Consider the following 16295-nt stretch of genomic DNA (forward strand, 5'->3'; position numbering starts at 1 on the left):
TGTGTGTGTTTTTTTTTAATAGAAAGGGTGAGCCAGGGAGATGGGCAGAGGGAGAGAGACAAAGAATCCCAAGCAAGCTCCATGCTCAGTGCAGAGCCCAACACGGGGCTCAATCCAACCATCCTGGGATTATGACCTGAGCTAAAATCAAGAGTCAGACACTCAACAAACTGAGTCACCCAGGCTCCCGTGAACCTTTTTTGTTTGATTTTGTTGAACCATTTATTTTGCTTTTGGCACATTTGCTTTTGGTGTCATATTCAGGTAATAGCTGCTGAGAACATTTTCCCTTTATTTTCTTCTACAAGTTATATGATTTCAGGACTTAAATTTAAGTTAATTTATTTTGAATTCATTTTTGTAAGTTGTATAAGGTAGGGATCCAATTTCATTCTTTGTCATGTGGTTATGCCAGTTTTCCCATTGTCAGATATTAGTTGACCTTAAATGTAAGGATTTTTTTCTGGGCTCCTAATTCTGTTTCATTGGATTATGTGTCTATTATGTCAATACCATACTAATTTGATTACCATAACTTTGTGGCATAGTTTGCAATCAGGACACAGGTTGTTTTTGGCTTTGTTCTTTCCCAGGATTGCTTTGACTGTTTGGGGAGATTACTTGTAGCTCCACACAAATATCAAGTTTTTTAAAAATTTCTGTGAAAAATGCCATTGGAACCTTGACAGGTATTGCAATGAATCCATAGATAGATGACTTTGTACTGTATGGACATTTTAATAATATTAATTCTTCCAAACTATGAAGAAGGAATATGTTTCTATTTGTGTATTCTTCAATTTCTTTCATCAAAGTCTTGTTACTTTCATTGTACAGTTCACTTTCTTGGGTAAATTTATTCCTAGGTATTTTACTCTTTTTAATGCTATAGTGAATAAAATTATTTTCTTTTATCAGTTGCTGTATTGTTAGTATTCTGTATGTTAATTTTATGTCCTGCAACTTGGCTGAATTTATTGATTAGTTCCAACAGTTTTTTGGTGGCCTGTTTAGGATTTTCTTTATAGATGATCATATGATTTAAAAGCAAAGACAAGGTTACTCTTATTTTCCTATTTGGATGTCTTTTATTTCTTACCTGATGGCTCTGTCTAAAACTTTCAGTGCTATATTGAATAGGAGTGGTAATGGTGAGTACCCTGGTCTTTTCTGATCTTAGAGGAAAAACTTTTGACCTTTCACCATTAAGTATGATGTTGGCTGTGGGGTTATTGTACATGGTCTTTATTTTGATAAGGTATATTTCTTATATAACCAACTTACTGAATGTTTTTATCATGAAAGGATATATTTTATCAAATGCTTTTTTGATATGATCATAGGATTTTTAGCTATTTATGTGGTGTTATCACATTTATTGATTTGTGTGTGTTGAACTCTCCTTCTCTTCCAGGCATCAATCCCACTTGATCATGGTGAATTACATTTTAATGGGCTGCTGAATTTGACTTACTAATATTTTATTGAGAATTTTCTTCATCAATATTTAGTGATACTGGTCTTTATTTTTTTTTTTTCTTATAGTTTCTTTATCTGGTTTTGGTATCAGGGTAATGCTAGCCATGTAAAATTGAGAATGTTGATTGTTCTTACATTTTTGGGAAGATTTTGAGAAGGATTGGCTAGGTTATTTTTTTAGTTTCATAGAATCCATCAATGAAACAATCTGTGGCTTTTCCGTGTTGGGTGGTTTTGACGACTAATTCAATCTTACTAGTATTTCATCTATTCAGATTTTCTATTTCTTTATGATTCAGTCTTAATAGGTTTTGTTTCTAGGAATATTCTCTTCTAGGTTATCCACTTTGTTAGCATATATGTTCATTGCAGTCTATCTCAGGACCCTTTGTATTTCAGTATTCAGTTGTAATGCCTCCTCTTTCATTTATAATTTTGAGTCTTTTTTTTTTTCTTAGTCCAGCTAAAGTTTTGTTACTTCTGTTAATTTCTTTTTTCAAAAATCAGCTCTTAGTTTTATCAATCTTTTCTTTTATTTCCTTATTATTTTTTCTGGACTCCATTTTACTTATTTCTGCTCTGAACTCTATTTCCTTCCCTCTAAGTTTGGGCTTAGTTTCCTCTTTATTTTCTAGTTCATTGAGGTATAAAGTGAGGTTTTTTATTTGAGATCTTTCTGGTTTCTTAATGTGTAAGTGCTTAGAAACTCCCCTATAGAACTTCTTATGCCGCATCCCAGAAGTTTTAATATGTTTTGCTTCCATTTTCATCTGTTTAAAGATATTTCTTGATACCCCTTTTGATTTCATGTTTGATCCACTGATTATCTGTTTAATCTCCACACACTTGTAAGTTATTCAGGTTTCCTCCTGTTATTGGCTGCTAGTTTCCTATCACTGTGGGCAGAAAAAATATTTCGTATTATTTCAGTCTTTTCACATTTGTCAAGGTGTTTTGTGACCTAGCATGTGATCTATCTTATGCAATGCCCTGTGTGCCCTTAAGGAAAATGTGCATGCTACTACTATTGGATGAAATATTCTATACTTGTCTGTTAGGTCCATTTGGACCAATGAGTGGTTCAAGTCCAGTGTTTCTTTGTTGATTTTTTGTGTGATCTGTCCATTGTTGAAAGTGGGCTACTGAAGTTCTCTGCTATTATTGTTAATTCTCCTTTCAGATCTGTTAGAATTTGTTTAATGAATTTAGATGCTCCAGTGTTGGGTACATATGTAATTGTTATATGTTTTCATGAAATGACTCCTATTTCATTATGCAATGGTTTGTTTTCTCTTATCAATGTTTTTGGCCTAAAGTCAATTGGATGAAAGTATCATTTCTTCCACTTTGTTTTGATCTTCATTTGGATGGAATATCTTTTTGCATTCCTTCACTTCTAACCTATATATGTCCTGAAGCTGAAGTGAGCTTTTTTTTTTTTCAATACATCCAGCCACTCTATATCTTTCATTGCAGAATGCAATCCATTTAGAGTATCTTTAACATTTAAATGTTTACTGAAGCCACCTTATTGTTTTCTGGGTGTTTTGTGGTTCATTCCTTCCTACCCTTCATTGCCTTCTATGTATGTGATGATTTTCCATAGTGTATGCTTGTCTTTATCTTTTGTGTACGTATTGTATATTTCTCTGTGTAGCTCCCAAGAGGTTTACACAAAAAAGTCACATGTTTTATATATATAGTATATAATCACATATATCCATTTTATACAGATAATTTAATTTTTATTGCATTTAAATTCAATTTTTTAATGTTTATTTTTGAGAGAGAGAGAGAGAGAGAGACAGAGCAGAGTGAGAGCAGGGGAAGGTCAGAGAGAGGGGGGGACACAGAATCCGAAGCAGCTCCAGGCTCTGCACTGTCAGCACAGAGCCTGATGCGCGGTGAAACTCACTAGTTGTGAGATCATGACCTGTGTCAAAGTTGGACGCTTAACTGACTGAGCCACCCAGGCACCCAATTGCATTTAAAATTTTAGTTTAAGTTTATTGTTATTTTACCTTTCTCTTTTATATTTTTGATGTCACCATTTACATAGCTTTTATTGTGTATCCGTTAACAAATTGTTTAAGCTATGGCTATTTTTAATAATTTTGACCTTTAGCTTTAATTCTAGAGTTAAGTAGTTAGCACATCATTGTATTACAGTTAAAGTATTCTGAATCTGACTGCATGCTTACCATTATCAGTGTTGCATATCTTCATATGTTTTTATGGTACTAATTGTGATACTTTGCCTCAGCTTGAATAACTTCTGTTAACATTTTTAAGACAGTTTAATAACAAAGGATTCCTTCAGCTTTTTTTTAATGTTAATTTTCAGAGGGAGAGAGAGTGAGAGCAGAAGAGGGGCAGAGTTAGAGGGAGACACAGGATCCAAAGCAGGCTCTAGGCTCTTTGCTGTCAGCACGGAGCCTGACGCAGGGCTTGAACCCACAAACCAGGAGATCATGACCTCAGCCGAAGTCACACTTAACCGACTGAGCCACCCAGGCGCCCCTATTTAATTCTGAAGGACAACTTTGGGCAAAATATTTTTGATTGGCAGTTTCTTTCTTTAGCTCTTTGAATACATCACCCCATTTCTTTCCTGGTCTCTGTTGAGAAATCTGATAAATTCACTGGGTTTTCTTTTTTTGATAATTTTTTTTTCTTGCTGCTTTTAAAATGTTCTTCCTTTAATGTGAAACAGTTTTATTATTGTGTGTCTTGGAGAAGAGCGTTTTGGATTCAAATTTTAAGGTGACCTATTAGTTTCATGAACTTCTTTTTCCAAAAATCCCCTTAGGTTTGAGAAGTTCTCAACCATTATTTCTTTAAATAAGTGTTCCACCTTTCTTTCTTTGTTCTCTTTCTGGGACTCCAGTAATACATATATTATTTCTTTTCATGATTCTTCTGCTTTTACAAGATTGCTGTTAAGTTCTCTATGGAATTCTTCAGTTCAGTCATTGCATTCTTCAGCTCCAATTTTTTTTTTAGATTTTTTGGGGTTTTTTTTCCTCTTTATTTAACTTCCATTTTATTCTTGTATTTTTGATGTTAAATTGCTTGTATGCTTTGTAACAGTTTGAGCATCTGTATATCAGTTACTTTGAATTTTTTTATTTCCATTTCCATGGGGTCAGTTACTAGATGTTTACTATATTCCTTTTGGATATATGTTCCCCTGTTTCTATGTGGTTCCTGTAGCCTTGTGTAGATGTCTGCACATTTGAAGAATCAGTCACCTCTTCCAGATTTATGGGCTGATTTTGATAATGAAAGTCTTTCCCCTGAAGATGGGGGCATATTGTATCATGCTGTGACCCTGGGTCTGGTTGTAGAGTGTGCCAGTGCAGGGGAAGTGTGATATCTCTTCAACTCAAGCAACTGGGTCCACAATATTGATAATTAGGTTTTCCTTGGCAAGGATTGTGGAGAATCTTCAAAGGTTTCAAGGGTTGATTAGTCTTAAGTGGTGCCTTCAAGTCCAGTAGCTAGAAACCAGGGCAGGGAGCAATGGTGTCCAGGGCCCGTGGTATTCACACACTTAGCTGTGGAGGCTAGCTGTAGGTGTCAATGTAGTGGCAGAGACCAGTTAGAGACAAACTCATGGAGATGGAGATCAGGGCAGGTAGCAAGGTCAGAACCAACTATGGGCTCACTGGAATCTGCGGAGGCCCCAGCTGTTAGTGTGCTCTCCTATGGCTTCACACCCCATCCCTAGTTGTGTATTGTGCAGTGAAGTGCAGTCACAGGAGTCACACTGGGGAGTATGCAGGTGCACACATGGAGGGAGGGGCTAATTATATGTTGTCATGGTGTTGCCAATGACAGAATGGAGGGCCTGATCTGGGCCTGCAAGCAGTTGTGGGGGCCCAAGATGCCAATATGCTTTCCTAGTTATGCATACTCTCCCACTGGGCATGCACACTGCAGTGGAGGCTAGTGATGAGGATCAGTCTGAGAATATACAGGTGCATAGTGGGAGGGTCAGGAAAGGACTGAAGTATCTGATTTTAGGAAACAAAAATACCTGTAAGCTAATAACTGCCAAGATATGAGGGGGATCTACAGTGATTGTACAGGCTGGTGACTTTGTCAGTGGTGGAAGCTGCTGAGTCTATATACAGAGCAGATCTTTGGGAACCACAGACATTCTCCCTGCCTATCTGGTAACAATTGTCTTTACTTTCTTGTTTGTTCCTAAAGAGATTTATATGTATTAGCTTTGCCAGTCTGGGTTTTATAAAACCAAAGCTGGACTTTTGTTTTGCATCATGCCTGAAGAGGCTGGTTGGTCACCCCACTCTTCCTTTCCTGGTGAGAACTCTTTCTAGTTGGTTAGACCCTCGTTGTCAGAGAACAGTGCCAACTTAGGGCATGTGATGATGCAGGCTAAACGAAGTCTTCTTTTACTTCTTGTATAATTATTCTCAGGTTTGTTTTCATTCCACGCTGTGGCTAAAATTTCCTAAATGTGTTTTCAAGGTCTTCTGGAGCTACTTTTATTTGTGGATAGCTGTCCAATCACTTCTCTTTATGGAGAGATGTGGAAGCTGGGTTCTTGTACCTTGCCATTTTTTTCTACAAATGAAAGTATTTTAATATTACCCTCTAGCAAAATAAAAGGAACTATGAATCAAACACAAATTTATTGCTGTTTCATGGAAGTTTTGCCTATTTGTTACACTCAGAACATAAAATTATTTTTCTATGAGATCCCTCCCCCAATTTCTTCTAATACTACTTTTACAATGAAGATAATTTCTGTAGAGAAAAAGTGGATCTACGTGATTTAGTTCTCATACAAGCTTTAGACCTAAGCTTGAGTGTGGTATAAAAGGTTCTTCATACAGTCAATGCATCCCGTAGGTATAATTCATTCATGGAGAACCAAACACCTGTGATTCCATATGTTCTCATTGATTTCACTAAGTTGGAACCTCATGGATGAATCTCTGTGTAATTAGATGAGCATGATAACTTCCCAGAAAGACAGGCTTTCCTGGGATACACTATTATCCAAATGCTTGTGAATTTAGAGGGAAGTAAGGATGGATGTCTAACTTGTCATACATGTATACATCAAATTAGTGAACTTGACACAAATAATTTCAGTCATATTACAGATATAAATGAATGCTTAAAAGTGTGAACTGTTAATGTGTTTTGCTAAAATACTTATAAAACATTAATACAACAGATGGTGCAATATACCTGAATGAATCCTATGCCTACTTAAATGGGTGCATTTCTGGGTTAGGTCAGCATTTAGGTTATTTAGAGAAACGTGGACAGCTCCACGCTCTTTAAGAAAAATCATTTTCTGTCTTTTAAAAAATTTAAAAGACACAGACATGAATATAGTGTGATATTCTTTAACAAAGTCAAAGGGATTTTTTTATATTCATGATAAACTCACTGAAAATTCAGTGCATGATCTTGATATTAAAAAGCGATATACTTATTGTACATCTGAAACACATACTTTATTGTAGCTGCCAATTTTTCTTCCACCTAGTTAGATTTTACTGCTAAAAAATTACTGTTTCAGAAGAATTAAAACTACAGAGAATTGCAAAATAAAAATAAAGTCTAACATTCTGAAACATGAGGTATGAAAACTTTATGAATGATTGAAAAGTAAAGAACATATTCCTTTGAAAAAAATAAAAGCCTAGAGAAAAAAAAAGATTTAATGGAAAAATAAATGAATTACAGAAATGTCATAAAGCATATATGCATTATAGATCTAACGTTTTTAATCCTGTTGATAGAATCTAAATATCAACGGAATGCTCTTGTGAGGAATCAAATTGAATTTTCAATGACAAGTGGAAAGTTTCTGTGCTACAATGTCAACAGAGAACTGAAGTACTTTGTTAACTTGAAATTTTGACAAATTAAAACCCTCCTATTAGTGCATCAGTAGTTTGTAAATTCTGAGTACAGAAAGCAGAGATACGTAACCCTTTTATTATATTAATATGCTTAAGAATGTAATGAATAATTGTGTATTAACAGATGATTCTGAGGTTTTCTCCAAGAGTAACTTTAATCTCTACTAATGTCTATAAATTAAAATAATATAAATATTAATAACTTAAGTAAAAGGCTTGACAAGAAGTTCCAAAAAGCATGGTAGAAAGAAAGTAGTAGAGGAGGAAACAAAAAAGGAATGGACTTAAGGATACATGGTGGAAACACAAGATGAGAACACATTATTCTGTGGGTGTTATTTACCTATACTCACTTACCTATACTGTGGGTGTATATTTACCTAAGGAATTCAGTGTTTGTAGACAGAATGGGGGGGGGTGTACATGGATACAGTTAATTTAGAAAAATCTTCTGAAAGTAAACAACCCTACACAGGTCAATGGAATGTAAATATAGAGGCCTAAAAAAGCGAAAAGAAATTCCATTAGATAATCAAGCATTTAATCTCTAGATCATTAATAAAAATTATCCTAACTGCATGATAATTTTAAAAATTTAGATCTTTGAATATGAAAACATTTCATCATTTTTCAGAAAGTTTGAGCAAAATGTAAGTTAATATCTCTTATCATATATATTGACCCTACTCAAAAAAAGTAAAATTTACCCATGTTGTGGTTTCTTCTTCAGAAACCATGCTTTTACCCAGATTTTATATTAAAAGATTCTGTGCTATTTTTAAATCTGTTAACTATCTACTTTTAGAAATGAGACACATCAACTCTCTATTACTCAGTACCCTTTTCTCAATAATTAAAATCTGAAATTAAAAATTTTGATTTTCGCGTCACTAACCATTATTCAAACACTCCATCGTTACTAGTGGACAGACACCATTGCAAGCCAAGGATATTTTCATCAACACAGAAAATTATATTAATCAGGCTTGTCTAAGATATATTGTATTTATATAATTTATTTCGTGTGTTTTGTGTCTTTAAAAAATTATATGTAAATTTAAGGTATGCTACATGTTGATTTGATACATTTATATATCGCAATATGATTACCATCCTAGCTTTACCTGACACTTCTATTACATCACAGAATTTTTGTGTGTGTGGTACCATAAATTAAGCTCTAGTCTTAGATAACAATGCTGTATCATACACTTCAAATTGCTTTCATCACTCTGCTGTACATTAGATCTTCAGGGCTTATTTATCCTACTAGTTGCAGATTTATACCTTCAACAGTGTATCTTCCCAATTCTCCTACCCTCTTGAGCCTGGTAATCACAATTCTTCTGTTTTTATGAGTCTGACTTCTTAAAACTTCCACATATATGTGATATCATACAGTATTTGTCTTTCTCTGACTTATTTAGCATAATGTGCTCAGGATTCATCCATACTGTCCCAAACGGCAGGATGTCCTTCTCTTTCACAGTCGAATAATAATACATTGTGTGTGTGTGTGTGTGTGTATGTGTGTGCGCAAGTGTGCACACAGGCATGAGAGAGAGAGAGAGGGTGGTGGGGGAGGGAGAATGATCACCTCTCCTTTATTTGGCCATCCATTGATAGACACTTAGGTTCCATATCTTGGCTACTATGAATAAATGCTGCAATAAACATGGGAGTGCATACATGTCTTCAATATCCTCTTTTCATTTCCTTTGGTTATATAACCAAAAGTGGAATTGCTAGATCATATGGTAGATATATTTGTAATTTTTCAAGGAAACTCCATATTGGTTTCAAGGAAACTCCATATTCAACTCCATAGTGGTTGAACCAACTTACATTCCCACCAACAATGTACAAAGGTTCCATTCCCTTTTCTCCACATCCTTGCCAATTCTCTTCTTGATGATAGTCATTCTGACAGATGTAAGGTGATACCCATTATGGTTTTGACTGCATTTCTCTGATGATTAGTGATGCTGAACATCTTTTTAGATTCCTATTAGCTGTTTGGATGTCTTCTTTGAAAAAAAAAGTGTCTATTTAGTTCTTCTTCCCATTTTTTTTTCCATTGAGTTATATGACTTCTTTATATATTTCAGATATTAATCCTTGTCCATATATGGTTTGCAAACATTTTCTCCAATTCTGCCTTTTCATTTTTCTGATTGTTTCTTTCGCTGTATAGAAGCTTTTAGTTTGATATAAGCCCACTTGTTCATTTTTGTTTTTGTCACTTGTCCTTTTGGTGTTACATCAAAAAATGCATTTCTAAGACCAAAGTCAAGGAGCACCTTCCTTTTGAACTCTTCTAACACTTTTATGGTATGAGATCTTATGTTAAAATCTGTAATATGAGTTCATTTTTATGAGTTGTGTAAGATAGAGGTCCATTTTCATTTTGCTGCATATGATTATCCAGAGTTTCCAGCACATTTATTTATTTATTTATTTATTTATTTATGAGAGAGCCAGCAAGCAAGGGAGCACAAGTGGAGGAGGGACAGAGAAAGGGGGAGACAAAGAAGAGACAGAATCTGAGTTGTTAGCACAGAGCCTGATGTGGGACTCAAACCCACGAACCATGAGATCACCATCTGATGCTTAACCAACTGAGCCACCTACGTGCCCCCAGCACCATTTGTTAAAGAGGCTATCCTTCTGCTATTGAGGATTTTGGCTTGTCAAATCTTAGTTGACTTTAAATGTACAGGGTTTTTTTTGTTTTGTTTTGTTTTCTGAGCTCTCAATTCTGTTTGGTTTGTCTTTGTGTGCATGCTTTGATTACTGTAGCTTATAGTATTTTATATCAGGAAGTTTGATGCCTCCAGATTTGTTCTTAGTTCTCATAATTGCTTTAGCTGTTTGGGGTTTTCTGTGGTTCCATACATATTTTAGGATTAATTTTTCTGTTTCTGTAAAGAATGCCATTGTAATTGGGGTTGGGGAGTTGCATTGAATCTATAGATTGTTTAATATAGTATGGACATTTTTTTTTAATTTTTTTTCAACGTTTATTTTTTTTTTTGGGGACAGAGAGAGACAGAGCATGAATGGGGGAGGGGCAGAGAGAGAGGGAGACACAGAATCGGAAACAGGCTCCAGGCTCTGAGCCATCAGCCCAGAGCCCGACGCGGGGCTCGAACTCACGGACCGCGAGATCGTGACCTGGCTGAAGTCGGACACTTAATCGACTGCGCCACCCAGGCGCCCCTAGTATGGACATTTTAACAAAATTCTTCCAGTCTGAACAAGGGATATCTTTGTGTATTCATAAACTTCTTTCATCAAAGTTTTTATTGTACAAGTTTTTATTTAGCTAAATGTATTCCTATTGTTGTTCATACTATTGTGAATAAGATAGTTTTCTTTATTTTTCAACTTTGTGTATGGAAATGCATCTGATTTTCTGTATGCTGACTTTATATTGTGCAACTTTACTGACTTTGTTGATTAGTTCCAACAATTTATTGGTTGAATCTTTAGGATGTTACTAATATCATATTAACTGCAAATGAAGACAATTTAAATTATTTTACTCTGATTTGGATGTTTTTTATTTTTTTCGTCTTGCCTAAATGCTACAGCTAAGACTGCTAATACCACATTGAATAAGAGCAGTGAGAGTGGGTATCCTTGTCTTGTTCTTTGTCTTAGGGTAAAATCTTTTAATATTTCACCACTGAATACAATGCTACCTATTGGTTTGTTTTATATGGCCTGTATTATGTTATGCTGAGGTAGATTCCCTTTATATCCAGGCTGGTGAGAGGTGTTTTTTTTTTTTTTTAATGAAAAAATACTGTATTTTGTCAAATGTTCTTTCTGCATCTATTCAGATAATCATATGATTTTTATTTTCTGTTAATGTGGATATTTGCATACATTGAGACATCTTTGTATCCCAGGGATTAATTCCTTTCGATCATGGTGCATAAGCCTTTTAATATTCTGTTGAATTTGGTTGGCTAGTATTTTGTTTAGAATCTTTGCATCTATGTTTTACATTAGGTATATGGGTCTTTAGTTTTATTATAGTGTCCTTGTATCTAGCTTAGTAACAGGGTAATCCTGCCCTGTAAAATGAGTTTGGAAATGTAAGAGTTTGAAAAGTTTGAAATATTCTTTAAATGATTGTTGGAATTTGTCAATGAAGCCATCTGTTCCTAAAGGTTCTGTATTGGGAGGTTTTTGTTTACTGATCTAGTCTTCTTCCTCACATTTGTCTATTCAGATTTTCTATTTCTCTCCACTTTAGTGCTGGTGGATTTTAGAAATTTATCCATTTCTGTTAGGTTATCCAATTTGTTAGTATCTCACTTTATAGGAGTCTCTTATGAAACTTTATATTTCTGTGCTGTTTTAACATCTCTCTCATTTCTGATTTTGTCTTCTCTTTTCCTCTTAGTCTAGCTAAAGATTTGTCAAATGTGTATTTTTTAAATTAGCTGTTTGTTTTTTTCTATTATTTTTCTCATCTCAATTTCATTATTTTTGCTCTAATCTTCAGTATATCCTTCCTTCTGGTAAACTTGGGCTTAGTTCTTTAGTTTTCCAGTCCTTTGAGAGGCAAAGTAAGGTTTCTTGAGATATTTCTATTTTTAAAAATATTTATCACTATAAACTTCTTCTCAGAACCACTTTTGTAGCAGTCCATAAATCTTGGTATGTTGTGTTCCCATTTTCATTTGTCTCAAAGTATTTTTGAATTCCTTATTTTTTCTTTGATCCATTCTTTGGTCAGGACTATGTTTTCTAATTTTTGTGTTAAGTGTATATTTTCCAGTTTTTCTCTTGTTGTTAACCTCTAATTTCATACCATTGTGGTCAGAAATGATACTTGGCATAATTTCAGTCTTCTCAAATTTGCTAAGGATGATTTTGTGTCTTATATGATCTGTCCTGGAAATTGTACTATGTGCACTTGTGTATGCTGCTACTGTTGAACAGAATATTCTATAATTACCTGTGAGGTTTACTTGCTATAATATATGGTTCAAGTTCAAATTTTCTTGTTGATACTGTTTACATGGTATGTTCATTGCTGAGTGGACTACTGAAGTCACCTACTATTAGTGTATTGTTGTCTATTCTTCCTTTCAGAACTATTAGAATTTTCTTAATATTTTCAGTGCTCCAATGTTGGGTGCACATATATTCGTTAGTGTTTTCTTGATAAATTGATCCCTTTATAAGTGTACAATGACCTTTTTCTCTTGTTAACTTTGTTGGCTTAAAGTCTATCTGGTATCATTACAGTTATGCCCACTTTATTTGGTTTCTATTTGCATGAAAATCTTTCCATTTTTTCACTTTGAACCTTTGTGTATCCTTAGAGCTTTAATGAGTTTCCTGTATACTGCATATATTTGAGTCAGTTTTGTTATCCATCCAGCCACTCTGTCTTTTGATTGATGACTTCAATCCATTACATTTGATGTTATCATTAGTAATTAAGGGCTTATTAATGCCATCTTTTTTTTTCTATTACCATTACTGCCCCCATGCACCATGTTTCTATGTATCTTTGTAAATTGGTGACTTTCTGTGGTGTTAAGTTCCGTTTTACCTTTATACTTTGTTCTGATTTTCTAGCTTCTTGCTTTGTGGTTACCATGAAGCTGACATAGATCTCATAGATAAAATAGCCTATTTTAAAGTGATAGCAGCTTAACTTGATTATCTACAAAAGCTTCACCCTTTTACTTCCCCCCTTTCACATTTTTTATTTCATGATATACTTCTTTTTCATTTCATTACTTGTTCATTAATAAATAACTTTTCCTTTGACTTTTATACTATAGTTAAGTAATTAACTCACCATGCTATTACATAATTAGAGTTTCCTAGTCCAACTCTGTATTTACTTTTACTAGTATATTGTATACTGGTATATTTGTACTTTCGTATGTCTTTAGAGTCCTGATTAGCATCTTTTATGTCAGCTTGAAGAAATTCTTGCAGCATTTCTCACAAAGTAGGTGTAGGCCCTCAGCTTTTGTTTGTTTAGGAAATATATTTTTCCTCCAAATCTGAAGGATAAGCTGCTGGATAGAGTATTCCTGGATGATTTTTTTTCCTTTCAACATGTTAAATATAATATTCCACTCTCTACGGGCTTGTAGGGCTTCTACCAAGAAATCTGCTGATAGCCTGATGGTGTTTCCTTTGCAGGTTACACTGCATCAGTGGCTGATTTTAGAATTCTCTTTTTTATCTTTGATTCTTGACAGTTTCTTTATGTTTTACAGAAGGTGTTTTTGCATTGAGATAATAGTGTTTTCTAATAGCTTTTAGAATTTGGAGGTCCAATTGGGGCGCCTGGGTGGCGCAGTCAGTTAAGCGACCGACTTCAGCCAGGTCACGATCTCGCGGTCCGTGAGTTCGAGCCCCGCGTCAAGCTCTGGGCTGATGGCTCAGAGCCTGGAGACTGTTTCCGATTCTGTGTCTCCCTCTCTCTCCGCCCCTCCCCCGTTCATGCTCTGTCTCTCTCTGTCCCAAAAATAAATAAACGTTGAAAAAAAAAAAAAAAAAGAATTTGGAGGTCCAATTCTCTATGTTTGGGATCTTCTCTATGATTTTTTCTTCTTCTTCTTTGTCCTCTACTTGGGCTATTTCAATATTGTTATCTTTTAACTTATTTCTTTCATTTGCTCTACTCTACTGAAGACCTCTATTACATTTTTAATTTCATTCATTTTTGCAGCTCCAGGATTTAAATTTTTTAATTGAAGTATAACAAAATATTTTATTAGTTTCAAGTATACAACATATTGATTTGACAATTGTATAAATTATTCATTGCTCACTATCTGTCCCCATACAACATTATTACAATATTATTGGCTATATTTTCTATGATGGACTTTTCATCTCCATGACTTATTAAGTGGTATAAATTTCCAGTTATAAAATAATCTCTTTATTTCATCCATCCCCTTCCTCCCTCTGGCAATCATCATTTCTTTGTATTTCAGAGTCAGTTTGTTGTTTAGTTGGTTGGCTGCTTGGTTGTTTAGATTCCACATGTAAGTGAAATCATACGTTATTTATCTTTGACTTATTTCACTTAGCATAATACTCTCTAGGTCCAACCACGATACTACAAATGGTAAAATCTCATTCTTTATTACTAATATTCTATTGTGTTTGTTTATGTATATCACATATTCTTTGTACATTTATCTATTGATGGACAGTTGGGTTGTTTCCATGTCTTGGCTATTGTAAATAATGGTTCAGTAAATATAGGAGTGCATGTATCTTTTTTTTAACATGGAAAATGTATTTTGTTGTGTTTTACATATTCATTTTTTTAACTTCTAAAATTCCAGTTAACATAGAGTGTAATATTAGTTTTAGGTATATGATATAGTGATCCAACACTTACATATAACACCAGCACTCATCACAACAAGTACAGTCTTTAACCCCCATCACTTATTTAACCCATCCTTAAAACCACCTCCCCTCTGGTAACCATCAGTTTGTTCTCTATAGTTAAGAGTCTGTTGGTTTGTCTCTATCTCTCTTTTCTTCTCCCTTTGCTCATTTTTGTTTCTTAAATTCCACATGAATGACATCATATGTTGTCTTTCTCTGATTGACTTATTTTGCTTAGCATAATATTCTCTAGGTCAATCCACTGCAAATGGCAAAATTACATTTTTTTTATGGCTGAATAATATTCCATTGTGTGTGTATATATATATGTATATATATATACACATATACATATGTGTATATATATATACACATATACATACATGCGTGTATATATATGTATATATATGTATATACACACACATATACATATGTGTATGTATATATACACATATACATACACACTTATACATATGTGTATGTATATACACATATACATACATGTGTGTATATATGTATATATATGTGTATACACACATATACATATGTGTATGTATATACACATATACATATGTGTATGTATATATAAACATATACATATATATATACACACACACAATGGAATATTATTCAGCCATAAAAAATGTAATTTTGCCATTTGCAGTGGATTGACCTAGAGAATATTAATGTAAGCAAAATAAGTCAATCAGAGAAAGAAAACATATGATGTCATTCATGTGGAATTTAAGAAACAAAAATGAGCAAAAGGAGAAGAAAAGAGAGATACATATACATATACATATACATATACATATACATACACACACACACACACACACACCACATCTTCCTTATTCATTCATCAGTCAATGGACACTTGAGCTATTTCCATAATTTGCCTATTGTAGATAATGCTGCTATAAACATTGAGGTGCATATATCCCTTTGAATTAGTATTTTTGTATTTTTTTTATATAAATATCTAGTAGTGAAATTGCTGGATTGTTGGGTAGTTTTCTTTTTAGCTTTTTGAGGAATCTCCATACTGTTTTCCACAGTGGCTGCACAAGTTTTTATTCTCACCAACAGTACAAGAGGGTTTCTCTTTCTCCACAACCTTGCCAACACCTACTTTTTCTTGTGTTGTTGATTTTAGCCATTTTGACAGGTGTGAGGTAATCTCATTGTAGTTTTGATTTGTATATCCCTGACGATGAGTGATGTTAAACATCTTTTCATGTGTCTGTTGGCCATCTCTAACTCTTCTTTGGAAAAATGTCTATGTCCTCTGACCATTTTTAATTGGATTATTTATTTGGGGGGTTTTGAGTTTTATAAGTTTTTATCTATTTTGGATACTACCCTTTATCAGTTCTGTCATTTGCAAATATCTTCTTCCATTTTGTAGGTTGCCTTTTAGTTCTGTTGATTGTTTCCTTTGCTGTGCAGAAACTTTTTATTTTGGTGCTCAATATTTGCAAATCAACTACCATGATATACCACCTTAACAACAACAAAAAA

The 16295-nt window shown here is 34.1% G+C and overlaps 1 long non-coding RNA gene across 2 annotated transcripts in view; it reads left to right on the top strand.

Annotated features, from left to right (window-relative positions):
* The first annotated feature begins 1120 nt into the window (after positions 1-1120).
* The window catches only part of LOC123606416, a 44958-nt gene continuing 29783 nt past the window's right edge, over positions 1121-16295 (top strand). For both annotated transcript variants that reach the window (XR_006716274.1, XR_006716273.1), the window contains exon 1: positions 1121-1151. This is a non-coding gene — a long non-coding RNA (uncharacterized LOC123606416). The remainder of the gene's footprint in view (positions 1152-16295) is intronic.

Source organism: Leopardus geoffroyi, chromosome A2 (genome assembly GCF_018350155.1).
Source record: "Leopardus geoffroyi isolate Oge1 chromosome A2, O.geoffroyi_Oge1_pat1.0, whole genome shotgun sequence".
NCBI lineage: Eukaryota > Metazoa > Chordata > Mammalia > Carnivora > Felidae > Leopardus > Leopardus geoffroyi.